General features: G+C 37.9%; 1 long non-coding RNA gene across 6 annotated transcripts in view; it reads right to left on the bottom strand.

The window, feature by feature from the left end:
• LOC138106443 (uncharacterized) overlaps positions 1-26900 on the bottom strand; it is a 176489-nt gene that overhangs the window by 85228 nt on the left and 64361 nt on the right. The window lies entirely within an intron of this gene.

The raw sequence follows: 26900 nt of genomic DNA, 5'->3' as shown, positions 1-26900 counted from the left end.
AAAGTTCTTTGGTTTGTTATAAATAAAACAGCAGAGTAGCTACAGACACGCCACGGCATGCTTTTTATCATTTTGAGTCAAAAAATAAAATGACAGATGCAATACATGCTGGTCAACAATAAAGATTTCCCTCAGACATGAAAAACTGCACCAGCTGTCTCTTTATTCCAATTTTACACATAGTTTCCATGCTATCACAGAACTGCCAGGCAACAGTCCAACACATGCCATGCTGGAACTGATTTACCTATCAGGTTATGTGGCTCATGCCATTTGCACAAAGAGGCAACAGACGCATTTCTCCACAATGCACTGAAAAACACTCCAGTTTCTGAAGCACCAGAAATCAGGTTGTCATGCCTCTAAAAGTCTTTGCCCCAGACACAAAGGAGTGGGGGTGGTAGAGGGGTATTGATGTCTGACGCTGTTCCCACTACCCCCCTTACCTGCCTCTCCTCACTGTCAGTGCACCGTCTCTGGAATGCGAGCACTGCTCCCCAGGCAAGCTAATACTGAAGCAGAGTGTGGAGGTGACTGTCTCTTTTAGATGAACTCCAGGATTTCTCTATAGCAAGGATTTCAATATACTGCCAATTAACAGCTAATTTACAGCCTTGATACAAGCACATAGAATTCCTGTAAACTATATTCTGTCCTAATACAGTTTATCTCAACTTAGAAAAGAGATACCATTTTTCTGGGTCCATTGCAGATAACAGCAATTTTATCTATTCATATGAAGGGCGTAAGTAGTATCATTCATGTGCTGGCAGCTTAAATACAGACACTTCAAGAAGAATCTAACATGATCTGTCAGTGCATCTTTGAGCCATTCTTTTACAACTTTTAGGAACTAATCATCTTGATACAAGAACTGATCCGCAGCCCACTTGATGTCTGAAGTGAATGTCTTCTCCACTGAATGTGCCATAACAAGGACATAGGATGTTGCAACCATTGTTTGATGCAGTACAGGAGATTTAGTCACATTAGAGCTGTTAAAATGAATGCAGCTAAGTGGCTTGTACTGCTTTAGAAAGCTCTATCAGAAGCAAATTAGCCATTGACCTCTTAGGGCATATGCAATCTCTTCAAAGCTCTGTCTTCTCTCAGGTAGTTCAGCTGTTCTCCTGTGAAGAGGTCTGCTTCTCACTACAGCTGCTAAGTGTTGAATTTAAAGAGTAAATACAGTTTTCAGAGGTTTTAATTAAAAATATTTCAGAAGTGTGAGGGCGCATTTGAAACCTCACAAGAAAGATTTTAATCTCCTCACCTACAGTAATCACTTCACAGCATGGGTGCTAATGAAGGCAGCAAGGATGGGAGATACACTGATGACCCAACTGAAATCAAAGAAAAATACAGAATATTTTCTCTTAAACAAGGCTTGCCCAGCAATGACAACAAGCAAGTAACCAAAGGTTACTCTGGTTATCTTGACATGTGTCAAAGATATTCAGAGTCAATAACATACTTAATAGCAACCTTGTAAACTTTCCTTGCTGTGTTGAGATTGATTTCAGGTTGTGCTGCTACAAAGGGCTTTGCCAAAGAAAAATCTGGAGGCCCCAAACATATCACTGGATTTGTCTGAGTACACAAGTCTCATTAGCAAAAGAAATCATGGGATGCTCTCACAGAACTGTATCTTTTCTGTTTAGTTTACCTGGATTCTTGATCAAAATTATCTAAGATGTTGCAACTTCTAATATTTGTCTTATCAGTTCATTCCAAGACCATGCAACAAAACTGTCTTAAAATAAAATGTGTAAGCAGATGCTTTCAGTCCCACTGCATACCAATACATTTTCTGCAGTGCAACACAAAGAAACTTGTGAGAAAAACACAAACATGCACTCACGTTTACATCTTGGCAGCCTGTGGCTCTTTTGGGACTTTTGGATTGAAATTCCTCCTCCATAAATCCACAACCATTGTTATATTTCCTGACAAAGGAGAAGTTGCCATATTCTAACTCAAGGGGGCTATGTTTTAGAACATTCTTTCAGATCACCACCAGGACATCTGTCCTAAAAAGCAGACAACAACTCTTGAATCAAAAGGTATCAACTCAGAATAATCCTGTTTGATAGCATGTGCGTACATGTCTCTTAATCTAGACATGTATCAATTTTGATTGGCATCTGCACATTAGGAAAAGTAGGGACCACCAATCCATTGTGCCCTACTGTAGACCTCAGGAGATGCACAGATACAGAAGCTCATATACTCAAATAAGGCATGGCAAAGCACTTCAAAGCCAAGGCATAATTGCTTTTTGATTAACGTTCTAGGCAGTGCTATTTAAATATCACATATATTTAAAAGAAGTGTTTGTTGTTGTAACAGAAAATCTTATGAGTATCATCTCTTCACCACTTGTACAGTACAAGTACCTTGCTGAAATAAAGTACTCAACATGTCAGAGGAACAGAGAAAATGTTTTGCTTAACCTTAAGCATAATCAATCCAAAAAACATGAACTCCTAGTTTTAACAGAGAGTTCAAACATATTACAGAACCATATAAGGGTTTGGATTGGAAGGGACCTTAAAGTCACCTAGATCCAAGTCCCCTGCAATGGGCAGAGACCCCTTCCATTAGACCAGGTTGCCCAGAGCCCCATCCAACCTGGCCTTGAACATTTCCAGGAAGGGGGCATCTCTGGAGCATTCCCATCTCCTTTGAAGTAAACCTTAACAGTAGGGGTTCTCTGGTAAACTCTATGGTAATCATAGACAAGAGCAAAACCAAGAATAAGAAATAATAAAATTCCAAACATAAAATCTTCAGTGCTTTTCCTCTATAAGGGAGCAGTTCATCTTGTGACTACACTTCTATTTATAGAGGAGCCCCTTAGTAACCAAACTACTAAACAAATTGTCTCCAATGGCGGGTATCTTTAACACCGTTAATTTAGTGAGGAAAAAAGCACCAACAAAACAGCAAAAAACAAATAACCAACAACATCTAACAGTATATAATTACCTTCCTGGTTGAATATGTTCAGCTCTGCATTTATTGATTCTCACATATAACAAGCTAAAGAATCACCAGTCTTTCCATATATGAAACATAAACCAGTCTGCACATACTGAGAAAGATCAATACAAAGACTGGTAAAAATGGCATCTCTGAAAGATCACCCAGAGAGCACAGATGATCTCTTCTGGTTCTATTTCATTATATATTCTTTAGGAGAAAACTTACAAATAAATTTAATACTGGTTAGAGACATCCATTTCTTAATGAGAGTCTTCATGCTCATCAGTGACAGTAATGCTATATGGTTATATATTATTATAGACTATTAAATAATTAATCATTATTACATATGAAATATTCAATATATGGCTGACAAGTTAGGTCAGTACTAACACTATTTCATTACATACTAGATTTCAATAACAAGTTTTATTGAAAGCAAGTTGAAATTACATTAGTATTTCATGTGACTCCATTTTTATCTCTGCAAGTCTTTCTATACCACCAGATGATGCTAGGAAGAGTACTGGAGGCAACTAGCTGGCATCTTTACGTATTTACTGAGATGAGGTTCTCCTAAAGCCAGCTGCTTTGTACTGCTTTGGTTCTTAATCATAAAGTAAAACTCAGAATTGCAACAAAAAACTGTTTAGTTCACAAAGTTCATTTATCATCATAATTAGCCTGCAATGAAAAGTTAAGCTGATACAGCATTTTTTGTTGGAATTGCCAAATTCATTCATTGGAAGTAAAAGTCTTCTCAGGAGACCAACATTTCTCAGAAGAAAATATGCTGTTAACAGTTTTCAGAGAGTCTCTCTCCCTTAACCTAGTTCCTCATGAAGACACTTAAAAGCTGCCAATCTCATCCTGGGTGGTGAAACAGGAAAAGTGTAGTCACAAAGTACTTTGTAGAATCAGGAACCACTTCCTGCCCAGCTCCTTTGATGCATTTTGAATAGGGAAAATAAAAATTTTTAAAAAATTAAAACAACCATTATCACATAGATCCATTTGCAACGTGAAGACAGAGCTAAGCAGGAGTACAGATATATCGACAATTATTACTTAAATGAGGATGGCACTGCAGAAGCAGATCTCCTAGTAATGTCCATTTCCTGAATTCTCTTTTGTGTTGCCATGAATTGGATTTCTTTCTGAGAAAATAAGCTGGAAGATGCTTTCCAGGAGGGCATCCAGTATGCTCCATCCTCTACTAGACATTCAGTCTAAGGGACCAGACTACAGCTACCCAAAATGAAACCGTAAATAATACGCACTGCACAATCAGTTCCTCACATCCAACTACTTTGCTGTACAGGTCTACACATGTTGCACCAAGTTAACTGCTAACATTAATATAGACTAGACATAACTAAATGGTAGGACTTTTCTCCCAAAAACTGCAACTTTACAGCCCCTGAATACCTCTAGAAGCATTTTAAACAAGGAATCTACTCTGGGGGGCTTAATCTAAAGAGCAGCATTTAGTGGTATCCAAGGTCAAAAATCCCTATACACTTATGTAGCAGCACTAATGTGTTGATCCAATCCTCATGATCAAAGCCAGTTTATCTTCTGTTAAATTTGAATTCAAAGATGTGATACACAAACCAAAACCTAGAAAAGTATGCCTAAAATTTCTTTTAGGGAACAAACTACCCACATGCATACAGTGCTTTAAGTTACTTTTCTTTCCTTATTCAATTAAATCGTAGCAAACAGAATTAAGTAAGAAGTGGTAGTACAGATAATGTGTTTCTTCGCTACTCTTGACACATTATCCTGATGGAAAAAGTCCTACCAGTATGGGGTGCATCTGTTAATGAAAAAAACACTGCAGCTGCTCCTTTTTAAAATAGTAAGGTTTTCTTAGATCATATTTGTGATTCAACAAATAGTATTCTAATCTTACAATTTATTCTACTCTTACAATTTTTCACATCCTATCTCTTTCACATGTGCATATTTGTATAGTTTTATAAATATGTGTATTTACATATATGTTCATTTGAGATAATCTCATATATTGGAGCTAGAAATTTGTGTACCTTTCAGAAGAGCACAACTTTGTAATCAAACCAGCAACTCCTGGGACAAAGCAGATCTCCAAGCTTATCACTTCAGGGTGTGAAATTTGTGCACTAATATAGGCAGAGGGCTTCCAGGCTTGGGACAGTCTACTCCTGTCCATTCATGCATCCTAAAGCAACAATGTACAAAGGCATTGAAATCAACAAGTTTCAGCAAAATGTTGCTCTGGCTCCCACAGGCTCAGGAGAATATCAGTGCACTGAAGAGTTGAAATGCAAGATGACACTCAGAAAACTCTACAAACCTTGTGCAATCACTAAAGATGTATCTTTTTATAATTAGAATAATAGAACAGCTTGGGTTGGAAGGGACCCTTAAAGGTCATTCAGTCCTACCCCTCTACTTTGAGCAGAGACATACCTCTTCAGTAAATCAGGTACTTTAGGGTCCCATCTGGTTTGACCTTGAACATTTCCAGGGATGGGACATCTACCACCTCTCTGGGCAATCTGTTTCTGTTACAATATTACATGTAACAAAAGCCATATTAGGTAGAACTGAATAAAATATGTTCTGAGATTCACAGCCCCATTCTGAAAAAAAAAAAAAAGGTGGTTTTTTTGGTTTGATTTTAGAAATCAGATCTGAATTTTAAATAAATCATATCCTCTTAGAGCAAAGAGTTGGTAAATTGAATCTCCCACTTACCCACAGAGCACAGAAAATGAATAATGTACATTTCCATCACTACTTTGCCAACATATTTTCTTTTGGGATGGCAAAACATCTCTCAGGAACTAATGGATCATGTAACCTTCAGGCTGGTAACTTCATATTTCAAAAGATCAAAGCAAATAAAAAATAATAAGCTATCACACACTCTGTTTTCCTCATTTTGCCCTCTCAGTTATGCACTGAGGCCCAGCTGCCTGGGCATTTACTGAATCCCAGAGCCAAATTCAAACAAACCTGATCTCAAAATAATTTTAAGCAGTATTTTCATCTGTAGTCCAAGGCAGTTGACACCATGTTATGTTGTTGTAAGGATGTCTGGATATGTGGGACACAAGGAAGGGCTTGTGAGTGCTGTGATACCTTCTTGAGGAAAACTCTGTCATAAACTCAGCATTGGAGCTTCGTTTTGCTTCATTGAGCATGTTTGAAACTTGGAAATCTGGGCCAACAAAACTAGTTGTGAATGAAATAACATCCTTGTAGAAAATTCCTGGTGCTCTAGCACTTTTTCTACATTTTAGCTGGAACACCGTTCTTAGGAATTCTTTTCTTGAGGGTTCTTAAAGAAATACTGTACACTATATCAAATAATTTGCTGTCAGTGTGATGTCTGTGCAGACAACACACACCAAGGCTATGCATGAACTAGGCATTTCTTGCCTCTTGGTCTTAAGTGTAAAAAAGGACTGTGTGATAAAGACCTGGGGACTAGGGATTTTACTCATAAGTTTCTTCACTTTATCTAGATAAAACTCTTAATAGCCCTGAAGAAATGCAATTTCTGGGCTTGAGTCTCTGGTATTGGTTAGAAGCAGTTAGAGTGTCTATAAGACATAGAATTACATCAGCTGCTAAAGCATTTCAAAGATCCTTTTAAAGGTACATGTATTAAAGGTCTGTGTAGACAGAGATATTTTGGCCCAGACATTGTACTCCAAGTGAAGCTGTACTGTTTCAAGCAGTATTAACAATAATGGCTTCATATCCTGAAACTGAGGCAGTGATGACACATTTACTACCTGATTATTTTTATAAGGTCAAGTAGTTTCACTAAGTAACCATCAAGTTAAGAAGTGTCTTTCATGATGTACAAAATGAGCTGCTGGTATTTCTTCCCTACATTGGGCCATAATCTTCTTCTTTTCCAACTGAGAAAGGCATCCAAATTTATTTGGACCTATCCTTCAGCAGCAGCATGATAAAAAGTTATTTTTTAAAATAACTTTCATATTTCTATGAAGAATAAAGACTAATTTAAAGTTCAGCATAGGAATAATGGCCATGGTATTCAAGGCTCAAAGGGAAAGCAATTTTACTTTATTAGTTTGATGAGTAATGCATACCAAAATTAATGGTGCCATCTAAAGTTCAGCTCACTCAATCTGTACCAATTTGCTTGGCAAACACTTGTTCTGTGGACAAATAGCATCAGGTCTTGACCTTTATAAATTAGGGCAGTGGCATAATGGTTCTCTAGATTATTGCCTGCTGAATGATGTATTGGCATAATACACAGGTGCAGGTAATGAAATTACAGTTAAATACACACAATTTCATGAGCACTAAGGTGTAAACAGAAGAGGGACCTGATTCACCGGTGCCTGTCATTGTAAAGAGAGTAAACAAAGCAACATTTTGGAAGCCCTTTAAAGTTCCTGAAGATCTTGAGTGAGTTTGGAGACACGGAAGGCTGGCTCTTCTGGAGGACATCAGGTGCTCTAGATTTGCATCTCCCAAACGTAAGCTGTGGCCTTAGAAAACAAAATCTCCATCTAATGTGATTTTTTAAATTGGTGTTTCACCACTTTTGGATTTATTTTGAAAAGTAAATAAATAAAAATACCCTGTCATCTGCTACATTTGGTTTTATTTCTGAAATTATTTAAATAAACTTTCTGGTACATCTTCACAAGAAAACAAACCTTACTGGTGTCACAGATATTTCAAAATGCTCTTTAAGAGTTTCTTGCTTTCAAAGGAATAAAAAAAAAAAAAAGTAGCTCTTTGGTGCTTATAACTCCTTATAACTCCTAAAAATAAATACTTGTATTACTTCTGAGCAAGAAAATGAGCTGTTAAGGTTAAAATATTACTTTTGATTAACTTATAAATGGTTCTAGTGAACCTCACTTTTGCTGGCAAAAAATAAAGTGGTGTAAACTACATATTCCACAGACATATTTATCCTTCTTCACTCAACATTGAAGTTTCAATAAGTCATCAGTATTTCAGGATATGCTATGGTCAGAAATAGTCAGCAAGTTGCCTTTAGGAAATAAATATTATTTTACCATCCCCCTGCAATGTTTAAGACTTTTGCTGGGGGGTCTACCCATTAGAATCAGCACGACAACATATAGGCCAGAATGGTCTTGTTGGGTCGAATGATGATTGGCAAAATTTTGCCTGTTCAAAACCAAGAACAGTTTGCAGAACTAAACAGAATTTTTTTGGAAGATAGACATTTTTGGATAAGTCTTTTCTTTCATTTTCCTGTTTCTGTCAAGATAGAATACCAGCAACTTCAGCTGGACCCCAGCTCCTATGAGATTTGTATTTAATTTTCTCAACAAAACTTTGGTTAGTTCACCTAAGCTGAAGATTACCACAACAAACATTGGGTTGCTTAGCTGAACAACAATATGTCATATATTTTGAGATGGTCTTCAAAGCAGAAAAGGATAAAGATGGGTAATCTCCTCCTGTCAATAGACAAGTTTTTTATTGTGCTTGGCTTTCTTCCAAATATAGCATCCCAAAGAACTTCCCAAACAACAATTAATAATTATATATTCGGGGTTTTTTTCTACACTGTTTTCATTAAAATTATGAAGTCGAGGGTTAACCAATGTGCATGGATACCATATTAATGATGAAATGAATGCAGCGAAAAAAATCCAGCCTGGTCTGAAAGTGAACCTTATACATAACACTGGGGGTTTTTTGGAGCAGAAGGTGAGAAAGATCCAAAGGGTTTTCTCTGTAGAGATGTTTTTGGAGACATTAATGAGAATAAATCTATTAGAGTTACGATTGATTTTCAAGAAAGACATTGTGATATACAGGAAAATTCACAGAAAAATAAAATAGTCCCTTTATTCATCAAATATAGAAAGGGAGGCATGTTAAAAAATAGAAGAAAGGAAGTAAAATATGTCCATTAGGATCAACATTATGCTGTTTATTGATGCTTTTGCTGCTGTAAATACATCCCCCCCATAAGGGAAGATGAAATGCAGAAGTATGAGGTCATCCTTTGCAGTGTAACAGCTTAGACCACTGAAAGGTACAATTCCTCTAACCTCTTCCCACCTTTCTCATCTCCTCCACTAATTTTCTATCAGCTCACCAGACAATCTTTGAGAACCAGGTTAAACTCCAGGGGAAAAAATCAGAATAAACAGATAAAAAGAAAAGAAATAAACAAAACCACAAACACCAAGCAACAGAACATTTTGTTACTCTTTAACTGAGTTAAAGCAGACCAAAAAAGGATCTGAAAATCTTCAGGGAAGCAAACTAGTGATACCAACAGAGCTGGGAATCAGGGAGAAGAACAGAAGGAACACCATGTAATGGGAAATAGATGGAAACAAAAATAAGTTAAAACATCTAAGTACATATTCTCCGTTACATTTTTCATGGAAGAAGTGAAGGTACATTAGTTTTATGGTACTTCTTCTAATGATGCATAATCAGGATGAAAGCATTCATAATGAGTAGAATCAGTATAATGATTTCTCCGAGGTTCGCTCCTCCCTTGCGGCTCAGCTAGCTTGTTGAAATAGCCATTACCTGTGTCTGGACACAGTTTCACATGAGACTTGCTTATTTATAATTTGTAAAAGGCATGCAGATAAACATGGTGATTTCTAATATTTTGGCCAGAAATCTGAGGTAACAGAAGTATTCAAAACACTTCCACATTAATCCAAATATCAGGAAATAGTAAGAGGAGACAATTAAAATATGATTGTATAACTTAGGTCGAAATGCAGCATTTCATAGGGAACCTCTAGATAATGCACTCCTGGACATAAGATTTTCTCTTCTACTACACAATAGAAATCAGACTGTGAAAGACGACACATCCTTTCAAATAGCTGAGCTATTCAGCAGCATCAGCATTTCCTGAAGAACTAAGGTGAAAACAAAATATCATATATATTTTTAAGTAATTAATTACTTCTTCTTAAGGTTCAATTTTCATTTTCCTTCACTAGACCTAGTACTGTCACATGTGCAACATCCATGATGGTGTCCCTGAGTACAAGGCTGAAGCATTTATTTGCAGGATGACTCAACTCCAGCTCTAGAGGGAGATAATTTTTGTCTTCTTTATCATCATCTCCTTGCTACAAACTTTATTGTCTAGGCTGAAAAATGGGCTTTCAACACTAACAAGACTTCTACTCCCTTCAAAGGTTTCTGGGCTGGATCTTTGTGGAATTTAGATCTATGGACCAACTCAGATATGAGTAGCACACCATGAGGAATTACCAAACCTCAAAATACCCTTCTCCACTGAGTGGTAGCATGACTACACCGTACATTTCTGAAAAGAACACACAAAGCCTCTCAATTCCTTTACTCACAATGGTAAAACAACATTAATGGCCACATGCTGTAGATTGAGGTACTCTTAACCTTCTCAGCTAGTAAACTTAAATAATTTTACTGCTATTCACCTAGAAGTGATTTGATCAAGAATATTAATGAAAAAATCAAATTTTAGTTGGCAAAAGGAAAAATACCGAAAAACTTAAAAAGTGAAACTTGCTTGTTCTTGTCCACTGACTTCTACCAAATTCATTATCATAGAGTCTTCATCTATCAACTTCACACCTTGAGACAAACACACTTCCAAACAGCAGTAGCAGGGTTTTGGTTCCTTTTTTTTTAATAGTTTTAATTAAGTTTTTCATTTCAGTCATTCATCACAGAGTTGAAAAATGATAACAACAAAATTATCCCAACTAGCCCCATAGAAGTAAATTTCTTGTTAATCTCATAAAAGAAACACTAAAAGTAATTTTCTTCTATTTGAGTGATCTTTTCACTTGTAGTTTTACTGCTACTGCAAATTAACTTTCTCTGAACACAGAAAAACAAAATCACTGTATAATTGTTTCAGCCAAAGAAAATAAACAAATTATAAATATATCCCTGACACAAACAGGCCCAGGACCCTGCATCTGAAGAAATATTCAAATATTTGCTACTGATGCAGCAGCCTCTGATTCCTTATGGGATTATCTTTAGAGCATTTAGCGAAAAGGCCCAGAGCTAATTTCTGATCTCAGTTTCAGGAAATTACCCAAGTTACTCCCTTTATGAGCATAGATACAGCTGCTCTTCCCCTCCTACAGGAGGAAGTTTTCCATGTCATTAAGACATTTTCTGCAGGCACTCAGCTCATACCTTGAGCAAGATAAACATCTCCAAGACATATATATTTCAAAGATCACGACATCCTTAGGATCTCCTTTTTATCTGCTATAATCATTTGGTATACTGTTTGGGGCTAACTATTGGTGTAATCTGGATGGGAAGTTTGAAAAATGAAGGGCAAGGAAAAACCTTCAAATGAACGGTTTGATTTTTGAATACAGCACTCCAAACATTATTTAATTGTCAAAGATAAATTCAAAATTACATTCAATATTAAACAGAATTTCCTGTGAACAGTTTGGATGTGTTTGTGTTTAAATGAAAATACCTCAAGAATAAAAACTGAAACTAATTACAGAAAAATGGGAATGTCAGACATTGAAACTTTCAGCTGCAGTTTTTCATTAGGGTACCAGCTCCTGAGATTAGATTATATGCAAGTTTTTTTTTGTTTCTAAGAGATACACACTTGGTTACTTGATTGCAAAGAAAAGACGTCGAATTTGAACTAATAAAGGTTCAGAAATTAGAAAGCATGTAAGAAATCTGAAACTAAAAACAACAACCAGAAAATTAAAATACAGCAAAAAGACAGCTTCACCCTTGACAACTACCTCAAGGATTTTTTAATACGTAGCATTACTTATAATGAAGATGGCCATATGCCTTTCCTATCACATAAAAAACAAGTAACGTTATGGCTATGTCTGCATAGAACACTACATAAAATACAGAAAGTGTAATAGCACCAATAGCACATAGAATAGCCTGGAAGAGACATTTCTGAATTAATAGAAAGTCTCACTAGCTATTATTGCTGAAAAGCCTATAAAATTACTTTCTAGGAATGATAAAATAGTTGGGTACAAAATGCACAGTGAAGAAACAACATGGGGGTCAGTGATAACAATCAGTTTCTGCAGTCTCTCCCACTCATGCAACACATGACAATGAGCTGCATCTGCACAGAACCCTAACAAAACTCTCAGATATTTGCATGCTCCTATCCTAGCTGCAGAAATATAAATATACGCTGAGGAGAAAAAAAAAAACCTGCCTAAAGCAAGATTAAACTGAAATGATCTCACAGTGAAAGATAGCAGTGGACCACTCTGTAATTTACCATCTCCTGACATGACAATTTCTTTCATGTTCTATTGCATGCCTTTAGAAACATTTGCATTATCAGATTTTGCCAAATTTTATCATTTGATATTTAGAATCCAGACAGTTGTGCCAAAAAAGAATGGTCTGTAATAATGGTCATGCTGTACTGATCAGCACAAGCAATGTCACTGACCTGGCCAATAGCTCCAAAAGAGTGATTGGTCCAAATTCTCCCAGAGAAATGTAATAAATGGCAGTGTTAATCCCTTTGAGATATTTTGTGGCATTTTAACTCTATTTATTCTCAAGCATTTTATTTTCAGAGTACTTACACTTTCTTATTTATTAATCAACCTATTGAACCAAAGTATTTGGGATTAAGTAAATTATTCCAAACAGTTATTCAGATAGAACATATTTTATTTCCACCATGTCCAGGCTATACCTCATCTCATCTGATTATACTGGCATTTCAATATAGAAAACCTGGTTCTTAGCCTCAGTTTCTTGTTATGGTTATACTCAAGTGAGCGATGCTACAGCACACCATTCCCTGTGACCAGACTACACTGCTACCCCCACCCCTTCCCAAACACATCCAATCACAGTCAGAACAGACATCCTGGACCACCAGCAAATAGCAGATTTGTGGGGATTATACAACCCAACTGCTTGTCGAAAAGGCAGTCATTTATTAGAGCATTATATTAGAGCATTTCTTTTACTGAATATGGATGCTCCACCTACAGCTTGTAAATGCTTGCACTAAGGCCTCCTTACATTAGAATTTTGCTTGAACCCTGTAAAGACCACTTTCAAAATGCAGATTACAGAGCTTTCTTCAAGATACAGATCACATCTGATAGCATCCTGTCTTCTATGCCCAACATTTGAGTAAAACGGGACACCACAGGGAAAGAGTTCAAGTAGATTGATTGTAACAGATAAGAAATAACTACAAGACTCAGCTGAACTGCTAAGACTCTGAAAACATCATTCAAAATGGTAAAAATAGGCCTTACTCTTCTCTTACACAGCTGGAGTTACTACACTGGAGTTACCCTGATTTACAAAGAAGTTTTACCACACTAAAACGATGTCAGTTAGATCGGAATCTGGCCAAATGCCTACAAATGGAGTAGCTTCAGATGCTGGCTTAAACTGAAATGGCAGATGTACCATCACATGGCAATCAGGAAATTTGTTCTGCTTTCTTTCCCAAATTGCTACTGACCCCAGCCATATCCTTATGTCAATAAGGAAGTGTGAAAACAGGAATCTGTGGAAAGAGTAGACTATTAAACAGCTTAAAAATGTGGTTTTTAAATTGTAGTTTTTTCAGCAAGACTTATATCTAGTAGACTTGCTGCAATACTATTTTTACGTCGCTATAAGCAGTTACTAAAAATTTTGAGCTTTTTCCCCTGGCAGCTTCCTCTGCCTTTTATTTTAATCATACAAAAATGAAATAAAAATCTTTTCAGACACAAAAGAAGGCTGAATGCACTGTAAATAACTGACCCATTTCAGGCTTTCTCTTTCCATTGTGCCTAATTCCATCTTCCAGAATAAAAGGAGAAAAGATTGACTAATCAGAGAAGCTTTTACAGTAACAATGGACTTTTCTGACAGTTGCCATGTATTGATGCTTTTGTAACAGCAGGGGCTTGGGCCAGCAGCAAAAGTACCTTGCCGCTTTCCCAGATGATCTAACTCATTGACCCCACTGGGGGAAGAACTACAGCAAAGCGCAGTACAACCTGTCAAAAAGTGGCCCTTTCTTAGTAAGAGCAAATGCACAAGTCAGTGAAAGGAAGGGTTTGTAAATCTTGAGACCACAGAACCACTTTACCAGTGATTTTGTTGTACAACTCTAAGAATTTCAGTATATACATTCATTTACATTCAGTATATACACCTAATACTAGAAACCTGCAGCTTGCCTTAGGTTTCTCTGTGTGGTGGCTAATCTTGCCTTTTCAAGGCTTATTTTTTGGGCAACAAAACACATCCACAATAGTCATTTTGACAAAATAGTTTTATCTGCCCCAGGTTCTTTCATCAGCAGAAACTATGGTAGTCAGCAATTTTGTCCTTAAATATCCCTGCCTAATATTCCCATTTCCAGACATCTTTGTTTTCTATAGCAAAGAAAGGTCGTGAATTGTCCAAGGTCATTACTGGCCTGCAAATAACCTACGCAAACTGGAAATTTTAAAGTGTTGTTTGTACCACAAAGACAAGACACCTTGAAGTAGAGGCATGACCAGGTCTTAGCCAAAATAGATAAATCAGATAAATGAGGTTAGCTGCACCTTTGCATGCTTCATGAAGAAGCAGTCCCAGTGGCTCCATCTTGAGCTTCTACTATGGCTTGAAGGGCAGATACAGATGACAACAAACTCTTGTGAGCAGTGGTAAGCAAGCTAAACATGGACCAGAGCCACACACTGAGCATTCACACACACACACACACACAAAACTCACCGCCAAGAGAGACTACAATGAAAAAATCTAGGAGGGCCATGCAGCACTGGGACAGGTTACCCAGGGTACTCAGAGGAACTCCAGCCTTGGCAGTTTCCAAAATTGGAACAAGTGGTGGCAATAATCCTACTTTAAGGAAAAGGCTGGGCCTCAAGCCAACCCTTGTAGCCACTCTTGCCATGATTTTGGGAAAACAGTGGGCTAGGTAGCCTGTCTTAGAGATGTCTAAAAAGCTTTATTAACCTTTTGTCAGAGCTAGGCAAAGCAAGGAGGGGCAGGACACCCCTATGCTGGAGGCAGCCCCTCTGCCAGGCCAGGGAAAAGGAGACTCCAGGGAAATGTCTTGTAACACTAGGTCACAAGAGCATAATAAGAGAGGGGTGTCATTACTGGGGCAGAGTAAAAGTGACAGGCAGAAGGAATTAGATTAGTAAAATGATGAGAATAATGATTTTTCCAGGTCTACTTGAAAAAAGAGTGAAACAGACAAACCTGTTACAGGAGTGAAGCACACTGACCAGTGTAAAAACTGCGGTACAAAATGGGCTCTAGGATGGAAGCTTTGGTTAATACCATCTGAGGAATGTGCTGGCTACATCAGCTACTTGTGACAACTTCCTTTCCAGAGTTATGGCTTAAATAGACAAAGAATTTCCCCAAACAAATAGGTAAAAAATTCTTTATTTGGCTTAATACCACCACTGTAGTAGATATGAGTCACATTCAGAGACACATTTTACACTTTTAATATTGTAAGTTATAAGCTATATTTATGAAAGAAAAAAATAGAACATCCTTTACTCGTTTAACCTGTTCTTTCATAAGACCTGTTTCAGATAATAAAATTAATGATAGACACCTAAAAGAATAATTTTCTTTGGATAGACAAGGTTTCTTGGAATAAACCCTTTGTCCTTGTCTGGCTGCATATCATGCAGATATCATGCTTATGCTGAAATATCAGTAGCTAATTTCCTTCATTGTTAAGCCCAGATCCTCTTCTTTCAATCAATTACACTATATCACCCAGGCTGATTGATCTAACACAAGCGTGACAGGACCTTTGAGACACAGTCTAACATCGAGTGATCTTCTGATGACACGAAGTGGTCACATCAGTCAGTGTAGCTGTGATTTAAAAGAGTGAATGCTCCATTAGGCTCTCCCTATTTCCTAATCATTTCTTCCAGACACACTGGCAACTGCCCTGCAGTGGACAGGGAGAGAAAAAACACCCTCTGGGACAATTGTGCTGGAAAATGTGAGAGCTCTCCCTCAGCTTCAGTGATTGCAAACAAGAGATAGAGAGACGTCACTCCATCAAAATTAGACTGCTGTAAGGAACAGTGGAGTTGGATCCAAGCCAGGATGCTTTACAGTCAATAGCACAAGCTGATTTTTTTGTCTCATACAACTGTTACTAGTCTGTGACATATTATTTTTATTTAAGCAATTACTTAAGTATTTCATAAATTGTTTAAGAAATTAAGAATAATCGGAGGCCCATCCTAAGAGAACGGGATGTACTGTGTTAAACTTCCTGCACGCAGGGAACAGGAAAGAAGAAAAAAAGGTAATGTCCAGCAAATTGTTTATGTCCTAGTCTTTGGCAGCTATGCCAATAAAAGCACTGAATGATGATCCTGAAAGGACCAAAACAAGAGAAATTACATGTTCAGCAGTTCTTGTTATTTGAAATCCAGGAGTCTGTTTTATTTGCTTTTCAGCTTTACTTTGGTGTGGCCTTTCAAAAGGAAATAATCCTCTGAACAAAATATCTGGCTGAGAGACAAAAGGGCTGCCAAGTCTGATCCACAGGTGATGAGTACTTGGCCAGCAACCAAACTTAGGCTAAATTAAATACAATCAAAACAGACAAAATTGTCCATCTGCTTGTACAGTTAATATAGACAGTGTAAAAAGGTGATAATAATGACTAAAGAGAAAACCTTACACTACATGCTGAAGACCAAATGTCCAGCAAAAACTTCTGCTGTACAAAACAAGCCAAAGCAAAAAGCCTGTACAAAGGAACTCTAGCAAAACGCTAATATGAAGTGCATCATTTTTTCATGTTTAGCAGCAATAAAGAATAGACAAATTTTTCAGCTCCACTGTGAATGGCAGAATTTGATCTTCAAATCTAACATCTTTTCCATTTTAACTGTAGTAGCTAAAGGGATATTTAGGAAAATTTTAAAAGTATGAAACAACCTGAAACTAGCATGTATACTGAAATAATGTGTGTGAGCATCTTTTGAGTTCTACACATGCAGTGTGCTTAAATTTTAGTTCATAAAAAGAAGTCATGTGTTGAGAAGGAGGGATATAAATAATAAAACACCATAACCACTTAAATTTTATATAACTGAGATTCACTGTCAAGAATCTAGCACAGTTAAAACAATTTTTTTACCCTAGTTTTCAGCCACATGTATACCAATGCATTCTTCAAATGACCCAATAGTACGGTAGCTGTGTTCTTTAAGAGCAAGTGGGACACCCAAATTGAATTCCTTGCTTTGACTCAAATCCGCAGATTTGACTCAAATCCCCTCTGTCTGCATTTTAGTCTACAGCTAAATCTCTTGGAGTTTTCCATTGTTCATAATTAATGCATGTGTCCCATGCTGCATGTTCATACTCCCTGGTTTCCTTGCACCCATAACACACTGGTTTAGGAAATCAAAGCAAAAGACCATTCATTTCCTTGCCAGTGTTAACGTGTGTTTGCTGGGTGAGATGCCTGAACAGATCCACAGTTAAGTGCTAGTGCTGGAACAAGGGAAGCAGCTGAGCACACAGCATACCAGGAATGAGCAGGGAAGCAGGACAGCCTCTTTGAACAATAGCCTGTGGTTCTACCTCCTTAGTGCTATCCTAAAACTGTATCTTTAGTTTCACAACTATTTCAAATGAGAGTTATGGGTTGATGCCAAAAACAGGTTGATGCCTTGCTCATTCCTTCCCTCCTGCCAGCATTCAGGCAGCCATGCAATGAGCTACATTTGAAAACTCATGCTGGGTTTGGTTATGATTTTCTCCTATTAAAAACATGTTTATAAAGAGAGAAAGAATGGAAATATGTTTTGGATATTCAGGAGTTTTCACAAAGTGATACTACTTTCTCTTTCAAAGAAGAGATGTACATTTTTAGCAAATGCTCAGTGCCTCATTAGTGAATATCCCTAGCTTAAAGCACATTTTAAACACTTTTAGAAAAGCAATTTTTTGTGATTTAAAATATTTTAATAGCTTCTTTTCCTTCTGTTCTTAAAGAGAGGTACTAATTTGGGACTAATTCAACACTACTGGATGAAAATATATTACCACCTCCAAGATGACCACTAATACAGACTGGAGAATTTATCTTCCCAAGTGCCCACAGATATCTTACATCACTCCCAATACCAATGAAAGTCCAAAACACCCAACTTTGTGCATTAGCAGGGCTCCTGCAACCTGAATCCAGGGACAGAAAAAATGTCACCAAAAAACCAGTCACTGCCAAGACATTGGCTTTTGTCTCATGAAACAGTTAAACAGAGATGAATTAACCCCTCTAAGAAAGGACACCTTGGCTGGCATGTTTAGTCTGGTCTCCCATAGTCACTGAGCAAACTGCACGAGCTCTCTGCTTACTGAACTGAATACTGCCCTGGTCTGAATCACGCTCCAAAGTGCAGAGAGAGCCAGATTCACCCTAACACTTCCAGACCAGCAGCACCATGGGTTTAGGCAATCCAGGCCTAAGTTCATCGAAACCAGCTCTAACTTAAACATATTTTAGTTCCTGTTCTTCATCAATTCTTCCTCTAACACTCAAAAAGGAAGTAGGCAGAAGAAGAAAGTAAAGGGGAAGAACTAGACTTGTTCCTGAAGGAACCAGCCTAAACATAGTAGTGTTACATTAGACAAGGACGAGATTTTACACACATTTAGATAATTATCCTGAAACAGAGTAGTAAAGACTGCCCACTGTGAATAGAAATTAATTTATATTGCACAGATGTTACTAATTTAACTAAAAAACACATGAGAAAATAAGAGCTAGTATTTTTCTCTGTTTACATCCACAAGCTGTAGTTACTTGTCAGAGATTAGGCAAGATTAGTTAAAGGAAAGTAGCAGGAAAACATAATGAGAAAAGAGACTTTTAGGAAGTTAATGTTACTGGAAAATCCATCATCTGAGTGCAAAGTTTAAATATGCTTCCTCCCATGCCCAGCCTTAGTAGAGACAGATTAATTTCTTGGATCGGTTTTAAAGATTTGTACTGAACCTCTGGTAAATATTTCCAATGCACCTTTCTACTTTATCAAGTGCTCTACCAAAACAAAAGGCATAACTTGTGACTCCACTAATCAACAGTGTGTGCTTTAAATGTACCTTTCCTGAAAAGGGGGTTGGGCCTGAGAACTTCACTAGTCACAAAGACCAAGCACAGAAAGCAACAAGTATATGGCATGATTTGCTTTCTGAAAAACAGACAATTTAGAATATTACCCATCCCTCAGGCTGGCTATTAATCTTCATCTTCAAGAAGAGTGAGATTCTTGTTAATTTTTGAGAAAAGTGAGGTTCTTATCTGTGGATATGCTCCAAGGCGGAGGAGGGTAAGGTTGGCTGGGTTTTTTCTAAATGTGCCTATCTTCATGCACACAACTATCTCACCAGAGGATTGAATGCATTCCCTTAACCTCCAAAGGTCTGGGCTTATACAAAGCTCCTGAACTCTGTCGTTCCAACTCAAAGCTGTTTATAACAGAGAAATTGCAGAGCAAACACACCAATCATACCCTTATCAGTCCCAGCCTCACAGCTCTGCATCACTCATTTTTATTGCTGAACAGTTTGGGCTTTTTTTTTTTCTTCTTTTTAAGCCATGCTAATTAACAGAATCCAATGAAATACATTGTACAATTTCTCCAGCAGAAACCCAAGGGCTACTATTTCAACTGGAAGGCAATCTTATAAGCAGAGTTATTATTGGCAGAGAGAGATTAGCTTGCCTCCAGTAGCACTGGAGTACTGATAGCCAGAGGTACACGCACAATGAACACACCAGCATGGTAGGAGAAACCAGCCAGGATTGCAAATAAAGCTGTGCTGCTTATGAGGAGCTGGAGGAATCCGAGCATGAGGAAACGCCAAATTAAGAAGTGTCTCAGCACTGCTCAATTTAGCTGTCTCAAAGGGCCAAGAACCTTTAAGTACCCCCATCAACAGCATTATGCTTACTTCAGGTCTTACCCAGAACTTTCTTCCCTCATATCTCAGGTCACAACCTTTTATATTTTGCCCAATAGCTACAAGAGCAGGTGCTGCTTGCATTTTACATAAAAATGCTGTTAAAAAACAAGTGTACTCCACTTGCAGTATCTTCTTGTGGCAAATGTAGGCCTAGGTGAGCTACGAACTGATCTTCTCAATTGCCCACAAAATTAACGCTACATATTAAGACAATAAAAATAATTCAAATCTGGAATTAATCCAATATTTGAAACTTTCTTGATCTTTCTTCTCTACAGAGAGGAAGATGATTAACTGGAAAAAATGTTAACAGTAAAAATCGAATACAATAAAACTTTAATCACACATGAACTATGTCTTATATCCTCTCCATCAGAGACCTTGCAAGAACACAGCCAGTGAAGGACAAAAACAATGTGCCAAGAAGGAAAAGCAGCAGGTGTTTGCCTAAGGACTGTCCAATTTAGCACTACTTGATGAGATTATATCTCAAGTTATATTTCATTTCTATTTTGTGTTGAATTTGGAATCCTCAGAGTTATTAAATGCTGCTTGAAGCCTATTCTATAATTGTAATCTGAAACGATAACTAGAAGGGAAGACGAACATGAAGGAGAGTGGACTTTGACGTTCTCCAGAGAGTATCCTTTGCTGATGGGAGTAGGCAAAAAAGGACACATGCCTGGGTCCCCGCTCACTACTTGTGGCAACACTGCAAGGCTGCCTTGCTGGCAGTGCACAGACACCAGCCAGGCAGTGACCAGGAGCAGGAGCCAAGCACACACTTTCCTTTACCCCCCACTAAACCCAGATGGAGGAAGGAGTGATATCTTCCACTTCTATAGGCAAACACCCATCAGAGACCAACCCCCAGACACCTCTTCTGAAGTAATCACATCATGTTATGAAGCAGTTGATAGAAAGACAGAAACTGTTAGAGATTAAGATAGGACTTCTCTGTAGGCTTCAGGTGAAACCACACTGATGAAGGGAACTCCCTCCCCACCCTCCACAAGTTAATAGTGTCTCACCTCAAACACGTCAGCCAACAAAGCTTCATGTCAATCTAAATGCTTTCGTAACCCAGATCTGGCCAAAGCTTTACCCTGTTTTACTTTTGTGATGGGAATTGGGGACAGCTAAATGGCCTGTGAGCAATCTCAGACAAGCCTTTTCAGAGTGAGGGGGAAAACGGTTGTGCCAATTGACTGTGAAACCCCAAAGACTGCATTTAAACAGCCATAACTTGAAAGCCAAGATAGTCTGTGCAGTTAGGCAAAAAGCAGGCTACTTAAAATTGCTGAACAAGGCCTAAATCCAAACTTGTGAAATGCACTTTCTTTTTCCCAAGTTATATGAATTCTGTGAACACACTTCTAATTGCTCACATCAATTTGCTATTTACAAAACTGGCCAAATACCACTTGAATAATTTAGGAAAATGTTAATGAGTTGTACAGTTTTTAGAACTGCAGCTAAACAAATACAAGTCCCCAGTGGAAATGGAAGACATTCCAGTTGATGTAAACTGGTTTAGCTCCCTTCAAACACTTGAAGCAGCATTGACTTATCCAAGCCAGGAATCTTTGTAGAGTTCAGACTTATTTACAACCCTTCTGCTCTTTCTAGCTTTTTCTTTTAGCCAGTCTTTTAATAATGACAAACAGGCTTCAGCTAGTAGATTTTCCACTGAATATTCAACACCAATTTTTTTTATATTAGTTACTAAATGACCACAAGAGAGAAGCCTTTTTTTCTATTTCCCAATGGGATTGCTTTCAGGAATGGGACTTGAACAATTTTAGTTCAAGCACTTGTACAGGTAGATGTTTGTGCAAATACTTGCATGCTGAGGTTGTACTGACCAGAATTTTCACAACCAGTTTTATTGACAAAGCTTTATTACATAACAAATTCTACTGAAAACTAATCTGATCACTATGATTACTCATAGAACAAATTCAATTTACATGGAATATATTTGCTAATGCTTTCTGCAGTAACTACCAGATGCTATTTATAAGACAGGGGCTGAATTATAGACAGAAAAGAAATTAAACCCATGAAACAAGAGATAATAGGTGATCCTTCTATGATCCCCTCATTTGTTTCTGTCTAAAGCTGAAACTAAGCATTACTCAGTTATTTTTGTCCTAGGGCATCATACAGTTATTACACAATACTGGACTGAACAAGTCTAACATCTCAAAGCTGCAGAAAGATGAATGTCCTTCCTCCACATCTTCTTCCATTCACCTCCAACTTCATGTTCCCTGCACTGACATAAACACACCCATCCTTACAACAATCTGCTTCAACTCGCTAGTCCAGTCAAAAAAAAAGTTATAAAAAGCAAACCCAAATATGCGTAAATTTTTAACAGCTTTTTGTTGAGGTAGTGGATTTAAGCACCAACTATTCTGGCAAGTCACAGAACAAGGACAACGCAGAAGAAGAAGACAGATCCTTGAGGCTGGGTGCAGGAGACAGGTAGAAAAAAAGGGGAAGAAGGAAGGACAACCTTTTAGTGTCAGCAAATGAACTGGCTTCATGCCGATATCATCTTCCCCATCATATCAGATAGGAGTGCAGTCTTTTTGCTTATGCATACACCTGTAATGTAGTCACCCTAGCAAACATTAAATAGATGTTCACTTACAAGACATTTCCAGGAAATAAGCTTCTAAAATATTTAGAGACACCCATTCTCATCCAACAAAACCATTTTGTATGGTGTCCTGTTTGCGTGATAGGTAGAAAAGTAATCTGCTAGAGTAGAAATTACACTGGAAATAAGGTTACCTCTTTCAGTTAAAATTAGTTCTGCTTCAGTGTTTCTAGTGCCACTTTGATACACAAGTACATGCAAGATCCATGTACATATCTGCATCCACAATGGAGGCACTACCTAGACTAGCCAAGTATTTTTCCCATCTCCCCACTTTCATAGCCAAGAGAAATATTTGTCAAAGCATCATTGGTTTGCCTGTTTTCAAGCAGAGCAGAACTAGACTCCCTTCACTCTGAGAGTCACATTTAGTCAAAATCATTCTGTTGCACCTGAAAAGCCTTTTGAAATAATTGTCAATGCTCGAATTGTCCAGAGGCTCAAAGCTGAGGACCAGATTGAGTGTACTATGGAAGACTAGAAGATGCAATAGCAGATGACTTTTTTTTTCTTCTAAAATTTGTCCTATTGTTACAAAAATTGGTAGAAAAAACTCCTTAACACCAATATAGCATTAAGAATCATTATTTATTCAGCACTGAATGTACAGGAAATATCTCCTCCTATCATGCATACTGAGTTCCTCGTCTTGGTTAATATTTAACAAGATTTTGAGGAATAACGATGGTATTTTCCATAAGTTAGGCAAATTGTTCATCTGGTGACACTATGAAGCAGTAAATTGCTGGGAACAGAGGTAGCAGCCATCCATATAAGCCCAGCACACGCCATTTCTATAGGAAGCAAATAGCCTAGAGGTGTCAAATGAGAGGAGAGGGATCAATGAGTCAAACACTCAACAACCTAAAGTCTACATAGCCTTTTTCAGCCTTGCCATATGATATACCTCAGCTGGGACACAAATATTGCTGGCCTACAGCAGTTTTGCATACAACACCAGGGTCTATGACCCAGCTGAAGCATGGAGCCACCAACTCTGCTCCTCTCCCACCCTGTACTGCAGCATTTCCCACCTCAACCCTCTAGCAAAACCACCTGTGAGGCCATGATATACATCAGGAGATGTTCATTGATCCACTACCAATTGCTCACAAAAGCATTTCAAAACTTTCAGATGATTTCAGAAAATGTAAGCGCCTTAGAGGATCCATTTTTCAGAACAAAACAATCAGATTTCTGTTCAAATCTCTGAGTCATTATTTTTACAGCTGTAAAATGAGTAAAATATTTTAGGAGTAATTGGCCTTTCTTGTTCCTTCTGAAGTAGCCTTACTGATATGACAGTCCTTCCCACTGAGTGATGCCTTTTCCTGGTCTTAAAATCAAGAGTCAAACACAGTTAGAAGGGAAAAAGGGATTTTACCTTGGTATTTATTTTAAGGATCCTTAAGTGCACTACGTCCAGGTGGACTGCACCCCAATGCACACCACAGTGCACACCCACAAAAGATCTGGTATAACATTATAGGTCTTCCTAATTAGCATATCTATTAAAGATTCCCCAATGAGAGGCTCAAGTGAGCCCCCCTCCCCCAAGGAACCTCCCCCTGGACAGTTCTATCTTAGCTTACAGAACGTGTTCTGGAGAGGACCTTGGGGTCTGGGGCATTCTGATGCCTACAAGGCTTCTAAGATGTTTAGTCTCCTAGCTTGACAAACAAGTCTAAGAATGTAGGCTAAAAAGCATCAAGAATACAGAAGTTATAAAAAGGTGTAAAAGGGGTATAGAAGAAAAGGGAAAAAAATCATCGTGGCATCACGAGCATTCATGCAATGAAATGCTAGACAGGTTTTCTTTCTCACGTGGATTCTGATCTTCTGTGGGGCAGGGAGGAAAGGGAAAAGGCAGTAATCTCCACTGTAATCCCTGGGTATTATATCACTAGTTTGCTCCTAGCTGCATTAAAATAATCCCAAACAGTTCCAGCAAAACAGAGCTACAGTTGATCCTGAAAGTACCACAAAACTAATTCTTTACTGTCAAGAAGTTGTGGCTGCCCCATGCCTGGAAGTGTTCAAGACCAGGTTGGATGGAGCTCTGAGCAACCTTGTCTAGTGAAATGTGTCCCTGTTAATGTCTGGGGGGTTGGAACTGAATGATCTTTAAGATCCCTTCCAACCCAGGCCATTCTGTGATTTTGTGATCACATCAGGGGCAATCTGTCCTTAAGCACTTTATAAGAATTCAGTGAAGTACTTTCTTATAACACAGTCCTTGGCTCTCCCTCCATGCAATGAGGAAGACAATTGTCTGCATTAATGCAAATTTTAGAGACAGGGCTTAAAATTCTTCTACCCTTAGGGGTTGCTCATTTTTTTCTTCAGTATTTTAACAGTGTGGGGAGGGGATGACTTGATGACAAAACATCTGACAGGTGCCAGGTGAGGAGCCCGGAAAAAAGTCAGCCTGGGTTCCTTAATTAAAGGAATGCACCTCAGAACACAGAGCCTTGAAATCTGGGGGTTAGTATTACAGGATCTTTATGGTCAACCATTCAGTCTGTAAGTGTTCATTGTGTTTTTCTAGAAGGCCTCATGCTGGAATTCATTTGACAAACAAACTGCCACTACTTATCAGGTTATTCTTGTCACTGATGCGACAAAATAATTCATGAAGGGATTTTAAACTGTATCTGATTTCCCTCCAGCTAGCTGTAGTCTCTGGCACTTAGGGAATAGCTGTATGGAATTACTTGAGGCAAAAAATAAATGTAGCTTAATAACCTGAATATTATTTTTAAAAATCTCCACTTTATATTGAAGAGCATTTAAAAGTAGTCTGTCTGCAAAAATGTAGCATTTCTAGAGGGAATTTGGAAAATATACAATTCTACTTGCATTTATCAAGGAACTAGGAAAATTGGAATTTTGCTGGCTTAGAAGAGTCAGGTAAAACATATTAACAAAATAAGTATAAAGATTTAAAAACAACAGTCTGATTTCTGAAGTGAAAAATGTGAGAATGATTTACAGCATACTAAATTTATATTTGTTCAAATTAAGCTAGATACACAGGTGTTGCCTTAATCGGAACAAATATTTCTAAAAGGTTTTTAGAGTTATCGCGATAAGTTACATAAAGAATTTTGGTGGAAAAAGTCCTGAGCTTTAAACCAGACCACAACGCAACCCCAGCCTCTCCATGATCTCACCAGCCACAGAACCACTCTGGGCTGAGCCACCAAGCACCAGGCTCCCACCCCAGATGCACAAGGGTCTACAATTCCTCTGCATAAACTCCCAAAGCACCTGGCCCAGTAGGTAAACTCAGAGTGTGTTTATTTCTTTTTGACAGATTCAAGTTTCCCTTAAAAAAAAATAAAAATAAAATCACCTTAGAGATGTCAGGTTGGGCGGGGTTTTGGAATCTGCTCTAGTGGAAGGTGTTCCTGCCCATGGCAGGAGGGTTGGAACTACATGACCTTTAAGGTATCTTGTGACCCCAATCTTTCAATGATTCCACACTTAGAGAACTTTGAGGTTAGGTACTTACATGCCAACAGACAATCAGAGGAGCTAACACCCATATAGATATTTCTTCGGAGAGTGCTTTTCTAACAAGAGGAGCAAAGAAGAAAGGAGGCTCCTGCCCAATATTTCTTTGTTCCTAAAAGCATATATGAGTTTTATATGGTTTTCACAGTCATTAGCTAAAACAACTAAGCCATTTGTTTCCTAAAGGTCAAGATAAGGCAGAAGTGCATTTCTCTCTTGGATAATCAGAGGGGGAAGGGCAAGGGAACTGTAGCTCTCTTAAGCTCCTACACTCTTATTCCCAGCCACAAGACGCAGTCATCATCATCCAACCCTTGTATAACAAAGTTTAATGGAAAGAAATTAAGACTTAAAACAGTGCCAAGCATATCTGTAAGAACTGTCAGACTTGGCAATCCATCATGCACTGACCCTTGCAAGGCTGTTCAGCAATCCTTGATCATAAGTGTTTCCAACAAGGCAAAATGAGTTTGCAGTTCTTCCCCCTACATATGATATGTAAGGATACATACGATACTTATCAGGCATGAAGCTAACATTGTAATTGTTTCAATAGCATTACTTGAATTATTCAAACTTTCTTTTTCTCTTATTTGTGAGGGGAAAAAAATGAAAATGGAGACAGTATCTTTTTTCCTTCCATTGTAAATATTTTATGCTAGAAAACTTAAATATTTATGCATGCTGGGAAAAGTTATTTTCTGTCAAAATGGTCTCCCTTCAG

This window comes from Aphelocoma coerulescens, chromosome 2, assembly GCF_041296385.1.
Source record: "Aphelocoma coerulescens isolate FSJ_1873_10779 chromosome 2, UR_Acoe_1.0, whole genome shotgun sequence".
Classification (NCBI taxonomy): domain Eukaryota; kingdom Metazoa; phylum Chordata; class Aves; order Passeriformes; family Corvidae; genus Aphelocoma; species Aphelocoma coerulescens.
The sequence above is the reverse complement of the archived record's forward strand: the minus strand, read 5'-3'. Positions and strand labels throughout refer to the sequence as shown.